This window comes from Vulpes vulpes, chromosome 11 (genome assembly GCF_048418805.1).
Source record: "Vulpes vulpes isolate BD-2025 chromosome 11, VulVul3, whole genome shotgun sequence".
NCBI lineage: Eukaryota > Metazoa > Chordata > Mammalia > Carnivora > Canidae > Vulpes > Vulpes vulpes.
In genome coordinates, this window is record NC_132790.1 from 61,285,063 (window position 1) to 61,304,193 (window position 19,131).

The 19,131-nt window shown below is 41.6% G+C and overlaps 1 protein-coding gene and 1 pseudogene across 2 annotated transcripts in view; one reads left to right on the forward strand and one right to left on the reverse strand.

The window, feature by feature from the left end:
• ULK4 (unc-51 like kinase 4) overlaps positions 1-19,131 on the reverse strand; it is a 589,543-nt gene that overhangs the window by 6,977 nt on the left and 563,435 nt on the right. The gene's annotated exons all lie outside the window — the stretch shown is intronic.
• LOC140594497 (small ribosomal subunit protein bS16m pseudogene) lies at positions 7,958-9,579 on the forward strand (annotated as a pseudogene).

Genomic DNA, 19,131 nt, shown 5'->3' on the forward strand with positions numbered 1-19,131 from the left:
ATTACTTAAAAATACAAAATAAACTTAAAAAAAAAAAAAACTCTTCATAAAGAAAGGAAATAACACCAGAAGGAAACCTGGACTATTAGGAATGAAGGAAGAGCAACAGAAATGGTAAATATCTGGGTAAACATAACATACTATTCCCTTTCTTTAAAATACATTTGATGGTAGAAAAGCAAACATATAATACTGTCTGATGGGGTTTTAAACACATGTAGATAAAAGAGAACTGGAACTGGGGGAAGAGCAGAGGAACTTATAAGGTGGTAAGGTTTCTATATTGTAATTGAAATTGTAAAATACCGATTATAAGTAGATTATGAAAAGCAAAGTCTTTTATCTTTTTTAAGATCTCATTTGAGAGAAAGAGAGAGAGAAAGAGAGCAAGCACACAAGCACTGAAGAGGAGGGGCATAGGGAGAGGGAGAATCAGACTCCTTGTTGAGCAGGGAGCCTGACATGCAGCTCAATCCCAGGACCCCGGGATCATGACCTGAGCAGAAGGCAGACAACCAACTGCCTGAGCCACTCAAGTGCTCCAAAAGTAAAGTCTTTTATAATCCTAATAGGAATCCCTATAAAAAAAAAAAACTTAGTAAAAATTACTATAGACAAACTGTACTCATAAAAAATGTTAAATAAGTCAGTAGAGATACAAGCAAGAAAATGAAAACAAAGGGGATAAACCTAAATAAAAAGGTAGACTATAACCTAACACAAGAATTACATTAAATGTAAATGATCCAAATTCAGCAAATTAAACAGATTTTTCAACATGACAAAAAAATTGACCCAACTATATACTGTCTACAAGAATCTTAATTCAAATAGAGTAAGACAGGTTGGTTAAAAGTAAAAGGATGAAAACATGTATACCATACAAACATATATACCATACAAACATGAATCAAAAGAAAGCTCAAGTGGCTACATTAATATCAGGCAAAGAAGACTTCAGAACAAAAAATTTGCCAAGGACAAATAGGGACATAACATTTTATTTTTTATTTTATTTTTTTTATAACATTTTAATAAAAAGATTTTTTTATTGAGAAGATATAACAGTAAACATGCACTCACTTAGCAGTAGAAATTAAAAATACACAAAGCAAAAACTGATACAACTGAAAGGAAAAACAGATAAATCTACAACTGCAGCTGGAGGCTTCAAACTACTCTCATAGTAATAGGATGAGCGGGAAAAAAAATAATCAGCAAGGATACAGAAGAGTTGAATCACATCACTAGCTAACTGGATCTCAATGGCTTTTGCAGAGCACTAAACCCATCAGTAATAGAATACACATTTTTTTCCTCAAGAACCCAGGAACGTTCACCAACATATACAATATCCTGGATCATAAAACAACTCTTAACTAATATAAAAAGACTGAAACTATATAAATTATATTTTTTAATCATAAACTAGAAATCAATAAAGATGATAGGAATATCCCAAATCCCTTAGAAATTCATCAACTTACTCCTAAATAATTGAAAGATCATTTTCCCAAGGAAATCAGAAAATATTTTATTAAGCTTTATTTATATTTTTATTGAATAAAATTTAATAAAGTATTTTAACTTATTAAAAAATGATATATCAAAATCTGTGGGATGCTGCTAAAGCAGCACTATAATTATGTGGGATACTTTTCAATCTCTCAGCAATATGCAAACAATCAGAAGGGATGCAGAAGTTTTATACTACAAGATGAACAAACCTGACCTAATTAACACATAAAGAAAAATTCATCTAACAACTTCAGAATATATATTCTTTTCAAAGGTATATGGGAAGTTTTCAAAATATACCACATGCTGGGTTATAAAGCAAGTTTTGACAAATTTCAAAGGTATTAATCCAGCAAAATGGGTCAGGATCTATATGCTAAAAATTATATAGAATGCTGATGAAAGAAAAAATCCCTAAATAAATGGATATACTATGTTCATGAATTGGAAGACTCAATATAGTACAGTTATTAATTCCCCAAAATACAGGTTTAATGCATTTCCTATCAGATTCCCAGAAAGTTTTTTTTTCTTTTTTAAGAGAGAGAGAGCATGCAAGTGGGGTGAGGGGGGAAAGGGAAAGGGAGAAAGAGAATCCTAAGCAGACTCCATTCTAAGTGTGGAACCTGATGTAGAGCTTGATCCCAGAACCCTGAGGTCATGATCTGAGCTGAAATCAAGATGCTTAACCAACTGAGCCACCCAGGCACCCCTCCCAGGATTTTATGTAGATATAGAATAGCTGATTCTGAATTTGTATGGAAAGGCAAAGGAACAAGAATAACTAAAACAATTTTGAAAAAAGCAGAATAAAGTTGGAGGAACCACACTACAAAATTTTAAGATTTACTATATAGCTATAGTAACCATGATGGCATGGTATTGGCAGAGAGACAGACATATAGATCAGTTGCATAGAATTGGTAGCCCAGAAATAGGCCCACACAAATACTATCAACATTTTGATAAATGCACAAAGGTAACTGAATGGGGGAAAGACAGCCTTTTGAACCAATAGTGCTACAACAAAGGATGCGTATATGCAAAAACATGAACTTACCCACATATCTTATACCTCAAACAAAATATTATTCAAAATGAGTCATGGATCTGAATGCATAAAATATAAATCTATAAAACTTCTAGAAGAAAATATAGAAGAGAATCTATGTGACCTTAGCTTTGTTGATGAGTTTTTAGATACATAACAAAAGCACAGTCCCTGAAAAAAAAATTGAAAAATTGGATTTTACCAATATTAAAAACTTTGCTCTTTGTAAAATATTGATAAGAGTAAGATAAGCACAGACTGAGAGAAAATATTGGCAAATCACATACCTGATAAAGGACTTTTACCCACAACGTAAAAAGAACTCTTAAAATTCAACAGGAGAACAAACCATTTGACTATTCAAATGGGCAGAAAATCTACATAGACACTTCACCAAAGAAAGTATTATGGGTGGCAAGTGAGCACATGAAAAGGTACTCAATGTCATTTGTCATTAGAGAAATACCAATTTAAACTGCAATGCAATTCCACTACATACCTATTTGAATGGCTAACATTCAGAAAACAAACAAAAGCCCGCCGGGAAGCAGAGTAGCAGAAACTCTCATTGATTGCTAAGCTGGAATGCAAAATGGTACAGCACTTTGTAAGACATTTTGGCACTTTCTTATAAAATTAAACATGGTCTTATCACGTGGCCCAGCAATTGCACTCTTAGGTATTCACCCAAGTACACTGAAAACTTAGGTCTGCACAAAAGTCTGTATCTAGCAGCTTCAGTCACTAAAAAGTGAAAGGAACCAAGATGTCCTTCAACAGGTAAATGAAAAAACAGTGGAGACACCTTTTGCATTACTTGGGATATAGGTCTGATTGGGTTTTTAGAATGACAAATCAGTAAGGTCTGGATGATTCTCAAGAAGATAAGAGTTTAGTTTACCTTGCTAAGTTATTTTGTCCTGTGATACCTATTTATTTATTTATTTATTTATTTATTTATTTATTTATTTATTCATTCATTCATTCATTCATTCATTCATTCATGAGAGACCCAGAAAGAGAGAAAAAAGAGAGAGAGAGAGGCAGAGACACAGGCAGAGGAAGAAGCAGACTCCATGCAGGGAGCCTGACGTGGGACTTGATCCTGGGTCTCCAGGATCAGGCCCTGGGCAGAAGGCAGCGCTAAACCGCTGAGCCACCCAGGCTGCCCATGATACCGATTTCTTATAATTAGTCAAAATAGAAATATTAGGATTTCCAGTGACTTTGAAATGACCCTGAGAGAGAATTACTCTGTTCTCCAAGAGTGGGGGCTCCTCTCTGGCCACTGAAGGTTATAAATTAAGATGGGGGAGCACTTGGGTGGCTCAGTGGTTGAACATCTGCCTTTGGCTCAGGTCATGATCCCAGGGTCCTGGAATGGAGTCCCACATCAGGGACTCCCTGTGGGGAGTCTGCTTCTCCCTCTGCCTATGTCTCTGCCTCTCTCATGAATAAATAAATAAAATCTTTAAAAATAAATTAATTAATTAAGATGGGAAACAACCTAATTTTAGAAACATCCCACTGTACCTACCAACCACATAGTGTGGCCTAGAACCTTCTATTTTCTTGGTACTTAAACTTTTTTGAGAACCAAATTGTGGGTCTGCTCCAAGGCCATCCTACCTATCCCTTTTGTGCTATGGAAATAAGAGAATGTTTGGGGCACACTGGGACCCACAGAAGGTCAATAAAGTAGAAGTGACACTTGTCCACTGTGATACTGAATTTCTGGTTCAGCAACTATTGGAGAACTTCTCATGACTGTGATTAGAGTAATCAAGAAAGAGAATTGCAGGGACTCTTTAAGAAAATAAATAAGAGTGGACTGGCAAAAAGTATGAACATCATACTTCTTCCTGCAATTACTATTTTCATTACTAGCTCTCAGTCAATTCCCATAAGCCAAGACAAACAAACTCAATTTGGTTTTCCAATAATGTTCTATAGCAGAGGTTCCTGGACCTCTAAGGGTCCATGAGTGGATTTCGTTATTTCAAAACGTCCATTTCTTGTGAAAAGAGTCATGCCTGCCTCACATTCCTCCTCATTATAATAAAAATATATCAAATATATCAGCTGAATATGGTGTGGTTGTCATTATCTCGCCCTGAGACATCTGTCTCATAGCTGTGTGGCTAAAATCAATCAAAATGGAAACATGAATTATACTAAATACATGCAGTTCCTTTGGTAGACAGGATCACTAAAAACATGGGGTGTTCAAGAAAAAGATCAGATAAAAAGTTGGGAATTGGAGCTTAGAACCAAGATCATCTTAGAAAGATTGTTCCTCCAGTGCTGTTTAATTGAGGATATATTAAAAACAGATTGTATACTTTGGGCAAATATACAACTTATTCAACCTGCTACTGTGGCTTGAATATGGTGCATGTCAACCGGCATTCATGCATCACTGGGTAAAACCAAAACACTGCAAGGAGAGGCAGGTGTCCTGCAGAATCAATCTTCAAATTCTCTGCCTGGCTCACAAATTGTAAGGTAGTGACTTTATATGCACACCCTACAGGACAGTTGGGGTTGGCTCCTTTCTGGATTTCACTTTCCCAAAGGCAAACTCACAAAAAAATCATCTTCTATCTCCTGCAATGGCAGGACATTGAAGTTGGTGAGCTCCTTCAGTTAGCAGGTGAGGCTGTGACAACAGGGAGGACAGTGGCTTATCCAGGTCATGGTGGCCACTGAGGGACAAAGCCAGGCCTGGTGCCTACACTCCTTATCTATGGCCATAAAAAAGGTGTGAATAAGAATGTATTTTAATTTTCTATCTGTGGTATAACATGAATTCATCCTCATAAATATGACTCACAGCATTGTCCTCATGAAGCTCATAAAATGTTCCAGTGTGAGTTTCTCTGTTTAGAAATGGAGAATGGGAATGGAGAGATACATGGCTCCAACCAAGTCAGGCCTGGGCAGCCTGTGGGGTTTGTTTATGAGTGTGTAATAACATCTGCCTGTGTTTTCAGTGATCCTGAATGTGTGTGGCAAAATTAAGCCTAGGTAGCTTCAGCTTTCTAACCAGAGAGGCCTCCAGACAGGTCCAGGCAACACTGAGACTACAAAAATCCAGGAGATGAAACAGGCAACAGGGAGCCAGCCCAGGTGTTCCCTGGAGCTTGTTATTACAGACACACGCTTCACACAGCGGAGGTTTGTTTTAATTCCATGGCCCTCAGATCTCACAAATACAAGTAAAAACAGGCAGGTAACTATGACAACTCTACTTCAGAGAGTTTAAATTAAAAAAAATAATAAAACCCATCCACCGGGCCCCTTTATTTTGTTCTCTTAACATATACTTTGTCTTCTCTCAGCTGAGGTTTTTAGGTGACTTCAAAGCCATTTTACCAAACGCATATCGAAACATGTCATCTATCCCCTTGCCATGAGATGCCAGGATGGAATCTGGGGAAGAACCTCTGGAAGGTGAGATGGGATTTGGAAGTTCCTCCCCCACCCTCTGCCTGGTGTTGCAGTGCTCACTGTGGGCCTCTCCAGAAATTTCTTGAGCTGTTGCCAGGGTCCTGCCTCCCACATTGACATCAAAGCAAGGCAATATTAACATACACTGCTCTGCATCCAGGCCAGTATGCTTGCTCATCATGCCTTCGAGGATGCTGAGCACATGTGGGGTAAAATGGGGCAATTCTCATACAGCTTTCAATGGCCTCAGGGCATCCATGCCTTCCCTGGAGTCCATTTAAAAACTATGTTCTTGGGCAGCCTGGGTGGCTCAGTGGTTTAGCACCGCCTTCGGCCCAGGGCCTGATCCTGGAGACCTGGGATCGAGTCCCACGTCGGGCTCCCTGCATGGAGCCTGCTTCTCCCTCTGCCTGTGTCTCTGCCTCTCTCTCTCTCTCTCTCTTATATGAATAAATAAATAAAATGTTAAGAAAAGAAACCTTTATGTTCTTCACCAAAAGTAAGTGAGGCCCCTTCCGACCAAGACTAGTAAGCAGGGGGATGACTGGAAAGAAATCTAGAGGTATCCTTGATTGCTGTCAGTGGATCTGCTGATTGGTCACTAAGCAGTGAGGGGTTCCAGCTAGAACCTACACTAGGTTCTAGGGAAGAGAAGGGAAGAGACAGGGAATAGACAGGGCTTACAGAGGAGCTAGGCCCCATTGCTTGCTCACCTAGATTTGGCCCAGATTCCCACGAACTCAGGCTCTCTGGAGGGAGCCAGAGATCTTACACTAAGCCTGAGTGGTACTAGGGCATGCATAGCACCATCTCTGTATCCACACTGACCACTATGGAGGGATTCTTCTATGCTCTACAAGCAGCACAGCTTAGCTTTCATTTGCAGTTGAACAGCATTGAGGTCCAGAGAAATGGTGGTAGCTGGAATATATTGATTCCTCAAGTTGAAGAAGGCTGGGGCAGAAGAGGAAGAAACTGGCTGACCACCTCTTGTTCAAGAGCACCCATGAGTTTCTGGGTTGAGTTCTCAATAAGAATTGAGCGGCAGGGGAGTGTGCACAGGGCATTAGCAGGTGTGCAATGCTAAGGTTAACAGGCAAGGCTAACAAATCCTAGGTTTCAGGTAGGAACTGTTGGGATCCACCTTTGTAAGACTAATTGAGCTATAAGGCCTAGGAGTAAAAAGGCCTTGGAATTTGGGTCAAGAAAGGAAATGAACACTTTGACAACCTTGAAAAATAAATACTAGAATGCTCACTTCCCAGAAGAAATGGAGGCTAACAAGGCTTCTGTGCTTTGCCAAAGTTTGCAGGCTGGCAAGCACTGGCACTGAGATAGGACCCAGTCTCCCCAACTTTAATACCCCTCCCTGTTCTAAGAGATCATTACATTCTCACATCAGCTGCTGCACCCCCTGTAGAGCTGGGGTTGTCTGGTGGGCTGATAAATACTCTCCTTGGTCAGATGCTGGCTCTGGCTCTGTATCCTCTGTGCCACTGTGCACCCTGCCCCTTGCAAATCATATGGTACCCTTTGCTCCCCACCATTGTTGTCGACTCCCATCATTTCCACGGGGAGCAGGGACCACAGAATTTCTCTTCTAGACAGAACTTGGTTTTCCAGGTGTTGACTAAAGAACTCTGTGGGTCATCATATGTACTGTCTGCTGAACGGTTCCTGATATGCGGACCACAACTCATTTGGTGATATCCTTCAGCATCTGGCTACCAGAACGCTTTGTGCATCCCTCTTTGCATCCATGGGTGGAGGTTGTCCTTGCTAATGATGGGAAGTGAGTTATAAGTTTTCTGGGCTGCCATTGTGGACTATTATTTGTTGTTCTCCTCACAATGACCCTATGAGGAAGATCTTCTATGATCCCATGTTAAGATGGGGTGAGGTTGCTGGTTAATAGTGGAGCTGAGATGGAGATCAGATATGGCTGACTGCATTGCTCCTCTTGCCCTAATCATTATGCTGCCCTCTGCCTCCCCCATTCAGGGTCTGGATGTAGGAACACTGGATACAGAGCCAGAGCCAGCATCTGACCAAGCAAGGTAGGACCAGGGCCTCTAGAGCTAGGGTCAATGTGGTGAACGCTCTCCTCTCAATGGATATTTCCAGATTTGGAAAAGCACCCAGCAAAGGAGGATGGGAGGTAGGCAAACATGTGAATTATCAAATTGTATGGACTTTAGTGAGAACACACCAGTGTGGGAGGATTTTCTTCTTTCTCTTGACCTTTCTTTCCTCCTCTCGGGGTCCTTATGCTCTCCAGTCTAGCCTGACACCTTCATTCTCCTCTCCTGCCCAAACTCCTGCCTGCACCTGTGGGCACCTGCTAAATCCAGGGGACATGGAAATAATATGCTGAGGATTTGAATGTTTTTCCTTTTCATCCCATAAGACACGATTATTTTCTAGAAGACAATTATCTCTATCTACCTCCCTCATTTTAGGCCAGCCAATTCTCTCACCTCTCTATGGGGCAGTCAAAATGCCCTTATTGCTTAAAACTGTACATAATTATATCAGTTTCTGGCCATTAAGTCTAGTAGTTTAAAGTGCTGAATATAATATAGCTGGTTTGGGAAATCTTTTAGGCCTAATCCAACTCACTAGCTACAACATCCAGGTCCAAAATATGTGAGGAAAAGCAGTTTTAATTGGCAAAGAATTATAATTGTGGACCTTGTGTGGATATAAGGATAGACTAGAGGATGGCCCAGAAAAAGCTCTAGTGAAATACAAGATCAGTACATGCTATTTTCCCCAGAGGACCCCATCCAAGCGCTTAGAAAGGCTAATATGAGAGAATGTATTTCCAAGGCAGTGGTGTTAGGATGTCAACCACAGGAGGCTGGAATCATTTCTTCACAAGAGAAAACACTCAAGGTAGCAATCATCAAGTGATTTGGAAAGTGTGAGAACTTGGGTCACAGGAAGTGAGGAACTATGTAAGTAGATAGAATTTGAACTTGACCCAAGAAAGTTCCAGCTCAGCCTTAGGAAACTATATGGTCATACTGAGTATCTATATACTATATACTAGTATAGAGGTATCTAGTATAGAGGATACTAGTAGAGGTATCTATATACTAACCCGCCGGCTCAGCCACTTAACCATCCGCCTTGCCCTGAGTGGCTGTACCAACAGGCCTTTCTACCGCATTGTGGCTGCTCACAACAAGTGCCCCCAGGATGGCCGTTTCGTGGAGCAGCTGGGCTCCTATAATCCACTGCCCAACAGTCACGGGGAGAAAATCGTTGCTCTCAACCTAGAGCGGATCCGGCATTGGATTGGCTGTGGGGCCCACCTCTCTAAGCCTGTGGAGAGGTTTCTGGGTCTTTCTGGCTTTTTCCCTCTGCATCCCATGATGGATCACAAATGCTGAGAGGCTGCGAAGGAAACGGGCACGTGAAGTCCTCTTAGCATCTCAGAAAACAGATACAGAAGCTACAGAAACAAAAACAAGCTGACTTCAGTGAGCAGAGAACATTGGGAGAAAGGTCAAAGCCCTCTTAAAACACCTGTGCAGAGCTCTTAGTTGTATTAGATTTGGAGGTCAAAAAAAAAAAAAAAAAGGATCCCTCATTTGTGGTATGGAGTGTGTGTGTAAGGGTGGGGCTTTCAGGTGGGAAAGAAGCAGATAGAAGTGGCTTAATTATTTTAAGATTTTATTTATTTATTCATCTCACACACACACACACACACACACACACACAGAGAAGCAGAAACATAGGCAGAGGGAGAAGCAGGCTCCATGCAGGGATCCCGGGACTCCGAGATCATGCCCTGAGCCGAAGGCAGATGCTCAACTGCTGAGCCACCCAGGTGTCCCAGAAGTGGCTTAATTAAAGCACCTGTTTCCAGCTCTTTCTCTGAACCTTCCAGTGGATAGGGAGACAAAGTAGAGTGATGTCAATGTCAGGGCAACAAGTCTAAATAAGCCCCCACAACTTCCTTCTTTCCTCAATTCCTCACTCCACCAAATAAGGACACTGTCAGCTATGTGTCCTAAGTGCTGTGATGCTATGATTCAGCCATTATACATAAGGACAATTAGGAAAATGCTTTCAATGTAAAGTAAAAAACACAAAACAAATATATACGTCGAACACGACTGCAATTATATAAAATGGGTATAGCCTAAGTTTGAAGTCTGTGGTGTTATAAGAGAATTACACATCCTCATTCCCAAGGCCCTCAGTTTAGTTAGAAGTGGGCAGAAATAAACCACAAGCGTACCCGAGATGACACATGAAAAGCTCTTCTGGCAACTATAAAGGGTCCTACACGCATTAGTATGATTCTGTACTCAAGATGATTGAACACCTACTATGTGCCAGACCCTATTTGGAGTTCAATACTCAAGATGTATTGAACACCTACTATGTGCCAGACCCTATTTGGAGTCTGGGGATCTAGTGGTGTCAAGTCAGAGCAATGGCTGTGAGAAGCAATGAGAAAGTAAACAGAGTGATTTAAGATAGCAGTAGGTACCATGAAGAAACTAGAGCAGGAGGAAAGGAGGAAGTGTGTGTGGTTGGGGGGGACGGTCTCCCTGAGAACAGAATGCTGAGAGTGCCAGCCATGAGAACAGTGCAGGGACCTGTATTCTGCAAAGGCAAGAGCACACAATTCCCACCACACAGGCCTTGAGGTGGGAATGATGCTGTGGATACTGGGGGCAGCAGAAGCAGGAAGACAGCTGGGAGAGACTGTGCAAATGGTCCAGGGGGCAGCCACAGGGACCACATCCAAGAGCTCACCTGCCAGCCCTGGATCTCCAGCCATGCTGACTTGACCCCTCCTGTTTTTCCTCCCACTGAGCCTTCAATTAAGCAAAGACGAGACGCTGCCTGGACCTTTGTCCTCAGTGGCAGAGACAGCACCTTCCCTGGTAAAGGTGTGAGGCAGCAGGGAACTAGGGGGGTGAGTGTGCCAAATGAGCCAGCCCCTTATTGTAGGTCAAGTGTCTACACAGTCCCTTTTGGGGAGGACAAAGTCTACATCCTAGACTTTGTGATGTGGAAACAGAACCCTTAAGGTTTCTATCAGGACTCTTCAAAGAGGAGGAAAAGCTGGACATAGAGACCTTACATTTGAAATGGGTGACATGATCCCATACTCATTCTCAGAGTGGAAGGGAGATAAACTCATCCACAATTACTAATAATCTTTTAAACAGACTTATTAGATGAGAGTTTTGGCTTTTGGTGACTACTTTATGATAAATGGTGAAACTATTAGCTAAATTAGTGAAGTCTTCAATCTCCTCCTGAAACACATGACTGAGGAAAAAGTTGGTTATGGCAGGCCATGAATTCTGCTTGTAGTAACATGCTCCATGAACAGAAACACCTTTGCTGCTGTGAAGTCACTGCATTCGCCAGTACAGGGAGGAGATGACATGGGACTGGGGCCTAGTCACTTGTCCACACAGGCTCCAGGGAGGCCATGACAAAGGACTACAAGGCATCAAGTTGGGATTTGTTAGGTTTGGACAGAGGGCCCCAGGGACTGAGGGACATGAGAGGTTGAGGCAGCAGGATCTAGAGACTGAGCTAACACCCCAGGATCCTCAGTGTGGGCTGGCCTCACTGTGGGCTGGGCTCTGGGTCTCCAGTCAGGAAGGCAAGTGAAGGAAGACTTTTGGCGTGGTGGGCAAACCCACAGCCAGCAGCAGTGTGGGTGCAGGTTTTCCCAGGACTCAGAGGCAGGTGGCTTCCATGAGGCTCACCATCACCTCAGCAGCTGCCTCAGCATGTGTCAGGACAAGGCCAGACACCAGCAAGCAGAGCTGGTGGGCATGCCTAAGGCAAGGGTTGACTCATTTCTTCTTCTGCCTTGCACTGTCCTCTAAACTTCACCTTGTACTTCTGGGATTCTCGAACAATTGGGGGCTGCTGAAATTTCCTCAAATTGATAAAACTGGGAAGAAAATGAAATGGAAAGAAAAATTAAAGCACATTTGGTTTACATGATTAAAGCCATAAGGCACCAATTAGTCAAAATTTAGGCCAGATATTGGCTGCCGGACAGCTGAAAATTCCCATGGTGGCTCAGTTAGTTTTGTTAAGAGACTTAATAAAATACCAAGAGACTCCATTTGGAAACATTTTAATAATGACCATTTTGAGAAAATGAGCAGCCCTTGTGAGCATCTTGTCCTCCCCTCCCTTCGGCAGACCACAGCATGAGGACATTCTTTGTGAGGCCTTGAGAAAACCTGGCTCCAGAGAAAGAGGGGAGTTGTGACATCCCTGGATTTCACCTCAGAGAGGCAGGTCAGCTATCAGCTGACCCTGGAGCATCCATTATGTAGTAGCTAGCTGGTGACAAGGAGCTGTGTGTGTGGTGAAGGTGGGTGGGCCTGGGAAACTCCCAGGAGAAGCCTTTTCTACTTTGGGGGTGAACCTGGTGACCCACACAGTGCTGAGCAAAATTGGTATCCACAGAAAACAACTTCCCAGACAATGATCAAACTGGCTTTGGGATAAAATTAATTGAAGCAAAGTCTCAGAGACTAGGACAACATCAAGGAGCCTAGGTCTTCCTCTGTAAAAGGCTCTGGCAGGCTGAGTTGACTAACCTCTACAGGCCTCTATCCCTCATCATTGTGGGGAACTCATAGGGCTGGGGACGGGGAAGCATGGCTGTTGCTGGTGACTGGACAGGGTTCAGGGTCCTAGAATCAAGGGAGTTGTGGCTACCATATGGCAATCACTCCTCCCCTTGGGCCACCCAGGGCACTTTAATAGAGATGCCAGAGCTTTGGTCAAGGAATCTCTAATTGGTGGGTCAGAGCCTCTAGAAAAGCCTTGGGTTCGCTTCAGACTCTGTTCACACATCTTAGTAGGCCAGAGTGGGACACTAAGAGGGCCTTGCAGAGTTGAGGGCCCAGAGCTCTGAAACTGACAGGGACTCCAACTCAAGCTAGGCCAGGTACCATGGGGGAATGCTCAGGAATAGGTGGTTTGGCCATCAACAGGCTAGATCATTGTTTTCCCACATTGTCCTTAATGGCTCACAGGACAAGGTCAAGACTCTTGGAAGTCTAAGAGTATCATCCAAGATGAAAAGCTTTCCATGCTTTCAGATGAGGTGGGACATACACAACTTACATGTGCTTCATGAGCCCCAGGTCAAATGCAGAAGTATCCCTAGGAGGTATTCGCTGAACAAGGCAGGGAGAGAGATTGAGAAAAGGATTTCTGTCCCTAGAGGGGACAGGGCACTCTTCTACTCCTCCTTCTAACTGCAGTGCTGCAATACCCTTCCCCCAAAAGCTTCATCTTACCCCTAGTCCCTCAAAACCACTCTGCTCAGAACTGACTTAAAGCAAAGGCAATGCTAACGGGAGGGTGGGGATGCCTCGCATCTTTTAAGTAGAGAATGTGGTCCTGTGTGTGTGTGTGTGTGTTTGTGTGTGTGTGTTTGTGTGTGTATGTATATAAATGTGCTGGGAGGGGATGTTTTAAGGCTCTAAAACACTTTCCTTAGATAGACTCATTTGCCTTGAAATGATGAACACAATGGACAGCAAAAAGGTAGAAATCCTACATACTTTAACATGGTGACCTCTGCAGGACTTTTAGGTCCTTAATGTGGCAAGAGCCATAGTGAGGAGGCCTTCCCCTGCATTACCCCAACCAACCTCAGAGGGAGGGGGTCCTGCTGCTATTTTCATTTCCCAAACGAGGAAACTGCCATCTCAAGAGGCAAAGTGGCTAAAGTCTTCTTGATTCAGGACCCTTGGTCTCAAGGATGAGACTGGGGTGGCTACAAATGCCCAACCAAGCGAGGGTCTGGGAGCCAAGACAAATCAAGTGGCACTGAGAGAAAAAGGGGCCAAGTCAGGAGTGTGAGGCGTGATGTCTACAAGATCCAGATGGCCTGTGAAATAGTCATCCAGCTGTGATTACAGGTGGTCTGCTGGCTTCATAACACAGTCCATTGTTCCACAGTTGTGTTTCTCAGGTAGGGGGGGTTTGTCCCCCAGAGGACATTTGGCCATGTCTGGAGACATTTTTGATTGTCACCACTAGGGGTAAGGGGACATGCTACTGGCATCTGGTAGGTAGAGGCCAGGGATGCTGCTATACATCCAAGATGCCCAGGACAGCTCCAAAATAGAGAATTATCGGACTCCAATGTTAATAGTGCTGAGGTTGACAATCCCTGGGTTAGCCACCAGATCCTTGCTCAGGCAAGTTATGTTGTAGTCTTCTCATGGTATATTAGGACATCTGGGGAAATTCAGGAGGCTGGCTCCGTCTGCCCTATTTTTCTGTGTGAAGTTAAGTCATGACTAGCCTTTGATGCACAATACCCTTCCTTCTGGGGTCTGTGGGTCTGTGACGATCATGCGATGTATCCCACCTTAGGACAAACCTGTGCTGTAAGGGCCTTCTGAGCTTCCCAAGGCCAAGAAGTCCTGGTGGAGCATCCTTAAAGGTCCCCACACTCAACTATCCCTGCATGTGGCTCCAGAAAATAAAGCCTTCACACACGGATGCTGCAGAGCCAGCAGAGGAGCAGCATTTGCAATGCAGCTCTCAGGCCAGCCCCTCCTCTGCTCTGTGGACCAAAGTGCTTACCAGTTACACAGACTCAATCAACCTAGGGGAGATATTTTATATCCAGACCAAACTGGCACTCATCTGTCACTGACTAGTTCCTTTTTTCCACATGATCCAATTGAGTGAAAATTTAAAGCAAGCTTTATTACACTGTTCTAAAATTAGTTCCACAAGAGTTTTAGAACAGATCAGGATTCTGGGAAAATTAAAGTGTGATAAGCATGACACCCTTATTTTGTATTTAGAGTACAATTACTCAATCATCATTCCAAGATATCCCTTGGCAATGGATAATTTCATCTTCCTCCATTAGCTTCACTAATAATTTCAATGTACATCCATGGAAAGAATAAAGGCCACAGACTGGAAATATTACATATCAGCTGACATGTCCTTTTATAGAAAATCCTAGAAACAAACATTGGGCCTAGGATAGGTAAGTGAGTTCTAGGAATTGATGGTTCTGTGCAAATGCACAGTCTTCCAGCATATGAATGAGGTGGTTTCAGGAGACAGGTAGTGTATTCCAAAAGCTCCCTTAATTGGGGATATTATGAGGCTACCATCCATTTCACCCCACAACAAAATGCCACCATGATTCAGTTGCTACTTTGATGAGATGCTCTAGTTCATGACACTGAAACAAGAGTTAAGATTATAGGAATTCTGGGACTATTTTAAAGAAATGCAACTTTATGAAAAACAAATTCTTATGCAGATTATCACTTAATGGACCTTCATAGGATTCCTTTAAACAGTACAATCTCCATGAGTCTTTAAGTTACTCAAATGATAAAAACATTTGGTTTTACAGCTTCCTATAAAATTAAATTACTTAATAAAAGAGAAGTGTACAATAAAGTACTTGAACATTACTATAGTTGAAAGGGTTCTGGGGAAAGTCCTTGACTCTTTGGTGGCTCATGTTTTTTCCACCCTCAATACTTTGTGTGACTCAACCTTCAGTGTGAAGGTACAATGAAAGTACTATTTATTAGTATGAACTGTATTAGTTGGAATATATATGTATATTCTAATGTATATATTAGAAAAAAGCACATGTACATGCATCACATAAGCAGCCCAGGATAATGACAGACAAGATTGTTATCTTAGGTTGGAGACCAAGAGATAGATCACTCAGAGAAAAGATGATTTGTAATATACAGTAAAAACTACCTGCTCATATAGGGGGCCCAGAGTTCAGAGAAAAGAGAGGAGGATGGACACATTCAGATTGGGTGGCTACAAATGCCCAACCAAGAGAGGGTCTGGGAGTCAAGACTAGACATCCAGGTAAGGTACTCACTCCACCCAGCTGAGGGTCCATGACCTTGAAGCAAGCCCCTGACTGACCCCATGTCCTTACTGCTTACTCCCCTGCCCAGGAAACTCAAAGAATCACTCTGTACTGTCATAGGGTCTCAGTCTCAGAGTTAGGAAGTACAAACAAAGATCTTAAAGCCTTTCCCTTCCTCTAGATCTCTTTTTCAGATTTTGTTGTTTTCCCTGAGTGTATGGAGATGGGAGGAATCAACACTCGTCCAAAGTTCAACCTCAGCCTTTCATGCTTGGACCCAAGGTGGCCATGAGACCTTGAACTAGTCCTACTAATAATGTTTACTAAATGCTTAACTGCAGGCCAGGTACTGTTCTAGGCACTCAGAGATGAATTAGCTCATTTGAGCTCCTGAGCGTTACACCCTGTTAATGTTCCCATTTCATATATGAAGAGACTGTGGCACAGAAAGGTTACATTTTGAAGGAAGCTATTAAAAAGCAACACCGAAATTCAAATCCATAAAATGATGAAATCTGAGAATAAAGTGCATTGTTGTCTCTTCATTTTTTTTTGTATTAAAACAAGTGGCAAAAACTATTACAACAACTTCTTCTATAAACATGATATCTTTCTAAATTATTTCTTTTTAACCATCTATATCACATGTAGTTTTTACCTAGATGATGCAGGGCTTCTAAAATTGTGCTTTTTACATTTTTCTATGTTCTTTTTCTATTTCCTTCTCACATTCATTTTTTCTTCATGTATTAATAATTTTAATAGCCTTATTGAGGCTTAATTGACATGAAAAACTACAAAGAAATTATACAATCTGCTAAATTGTATGTATACATACATGAAACCAACGCCATACTCCAGATCGTGAATATATCCACCATCCTCAAAGTCTCCTCTATTTGTAATCTCTCCCTTCTCTCTGCTCCCATTTCCATGTCCAGGCAACCACTGATCTGCCTTCTGTCTTATATACTATTTTGAAAATTTTATGTAGATGGAATCAGTATATATTGCCTAGCTACCTTCACTCAATATAACTACATTGAGACTCATCCACGTTGTAGAATGTATCAATAATTCATTCCTTTTATAGCTGAGTGGTATTCATTCCATTGTATGGATGGATATACAAGGTTGTTTATCTGATCACTTACTGATTGACTTTGGATTGTTTCCAGCTTTGGGCTATTACAAGTGGAGTTACTATGAACCCACATATTCTGCTGGTGAGAATGTCATTACCACTTCTAATGACCTTCATTCCTTTGTGTAGGTACTTCAATCTGGTACTCTCTTCCCTCCAACTGAAGGGCTTCTTGTAGTGCAGGTCTGTCTGCTGGTAATGAATTCTTTTGGCTTTTCTATTTCTGAAAGTGTCTTTTTTTTTCTTTTTCTTTTTGCCTTCAGTTTTGAAAGATATTTTTTGCTGGATATAGAATTCTAAGTTGGCAGTTTTTCCATTCACTATTTCAAAGGTGTACCCCCATTGTCTTCTCTCTTGCACTGTTTCCAAAGAGAAATGGGCTGTTATCTTCATCTCTGTTCCTCTGGGTGTTTCTTTTTCCTCTACCTGATTTTTTCTTTATCACTGGGTTTGAACAATTTGATTGTAATGTACCTTTACTTTTCTTCATGTTTCTTGTGTTTGGGGTTCACTGAACATATTGGATCTGTGGGATTATAGCTTTCATCAAATCTAGAAAAATTCCAACTACTATTTCTTTGAATAAGTTTTCCTGCCCTTCCCCTACCTCTTTTTTCAGGGACTCCAATGACACATATGTTAGGCTACTTGAATTTACCCAAAAGCTCACTGATGCTCTTTATCTTTTTATTATTTTTTCTGTGTCCCATTTTGGATAGTGTCCATAACTATGTGTTCAAACTTAGTAGCTTTTTTTCTAGAACATCTAATCTGTCGATTTCTATCCATGTATGTTTCATCTCTAAGAGTTCTATTTTAGATCTTCTTAAAAAGAAGCACTTATTTATGTCTCTGCTTAAGTTTTTAAGTTGCAGAATACAGTTATAATAACTTTTAACATCCTTGTCTGCTAATTCTAACATCTGTGTCAGTTCTGGATTTTTGATGGGTTGTATTTTTCTGCTTCATTGTATACCTTGTAATCTTTGATGCCAGATATTATGCAATTTACCCTGTTGCTTGATATTTTTGTATTTTCATAAATATTCTTTGTTTTTGTTTATGGATGCAGCTGAATTACTGGAAATATTTTGATGCTTTTGAGTCTTGCTTTTTTTGATTTGTTAGGAAGTCAGGAGCACTTCTCAATTTGGGGCTAATTATCCCCTGCTACTGGGGATTCTATTCTTTACTGTATATTCTATCCTATGCCTCATGAATCTTGAGGTTTTCCAGGTAGGCTGGTGGGAAAGCTATTCCTGGCTCTCTATGAGCACTGGGCTCTGTTCCTGTTAAACCCTTTGGATAGATCTTTCACTGGCCTCACACATAGGCACTGATTATTACTCTGTGGACTATTCAAGAGGGACCAGCTTTAAGTCTCTGAGGTTCCTCTGTATGCAGACCTCTCCTCTCTAGTGCGGTGTCCTGTGATCTCTAGCTGCTCTGGTCTCCCTGGACTTTCAGCTCTGTGTCCAGGAGATCAAGAGATCTTGCCTCTAGCTCAGTTTCCCCACCATATACTGTGGCCTGCAAACTCTTGAGCTGAAGCAGTAATAGTCATCATCTCTCAGGGACCACTATCTTTATCTTTTATGGCCTGTCTTAAAAACCATTGTTTGTTTGTTTATTTCAGTTTGGTGGTTGTTTTTGTTTCAGGCTGGAGGTTAAATCTGTGCCCTCTCACTCCATCCTGCCCTGAAGCAGAAGTCCTCATGTATTAATTTGTAATGCTTTCATGTTCAAAATTTTTCTAACCATTTCTCTATTGGTGGGTACCTGAAATGTTTCTAGCTTTTCCTTTTTTGGGCACATGCATTAGTTTGTAGTATATTTTAAGATCAGACAGCCACACAGACAGCCAATGATGCATTGATATTCAGTCACAGTGGTGATATTTTTCCTCAGAAGACATAAATTGCATTAAGAAAAATAAAAGACCTTGTGCTGACTCATGGGTTTAAAGATGGGTGGTAACCACAGAATCTCAAATTCTTATTTGTAAGAAATTTTGGGCACAGAAATAGCCAAATTAATTATAGGCCTTGGCCCAGAATACACAACTATAACCAAATCAATCCA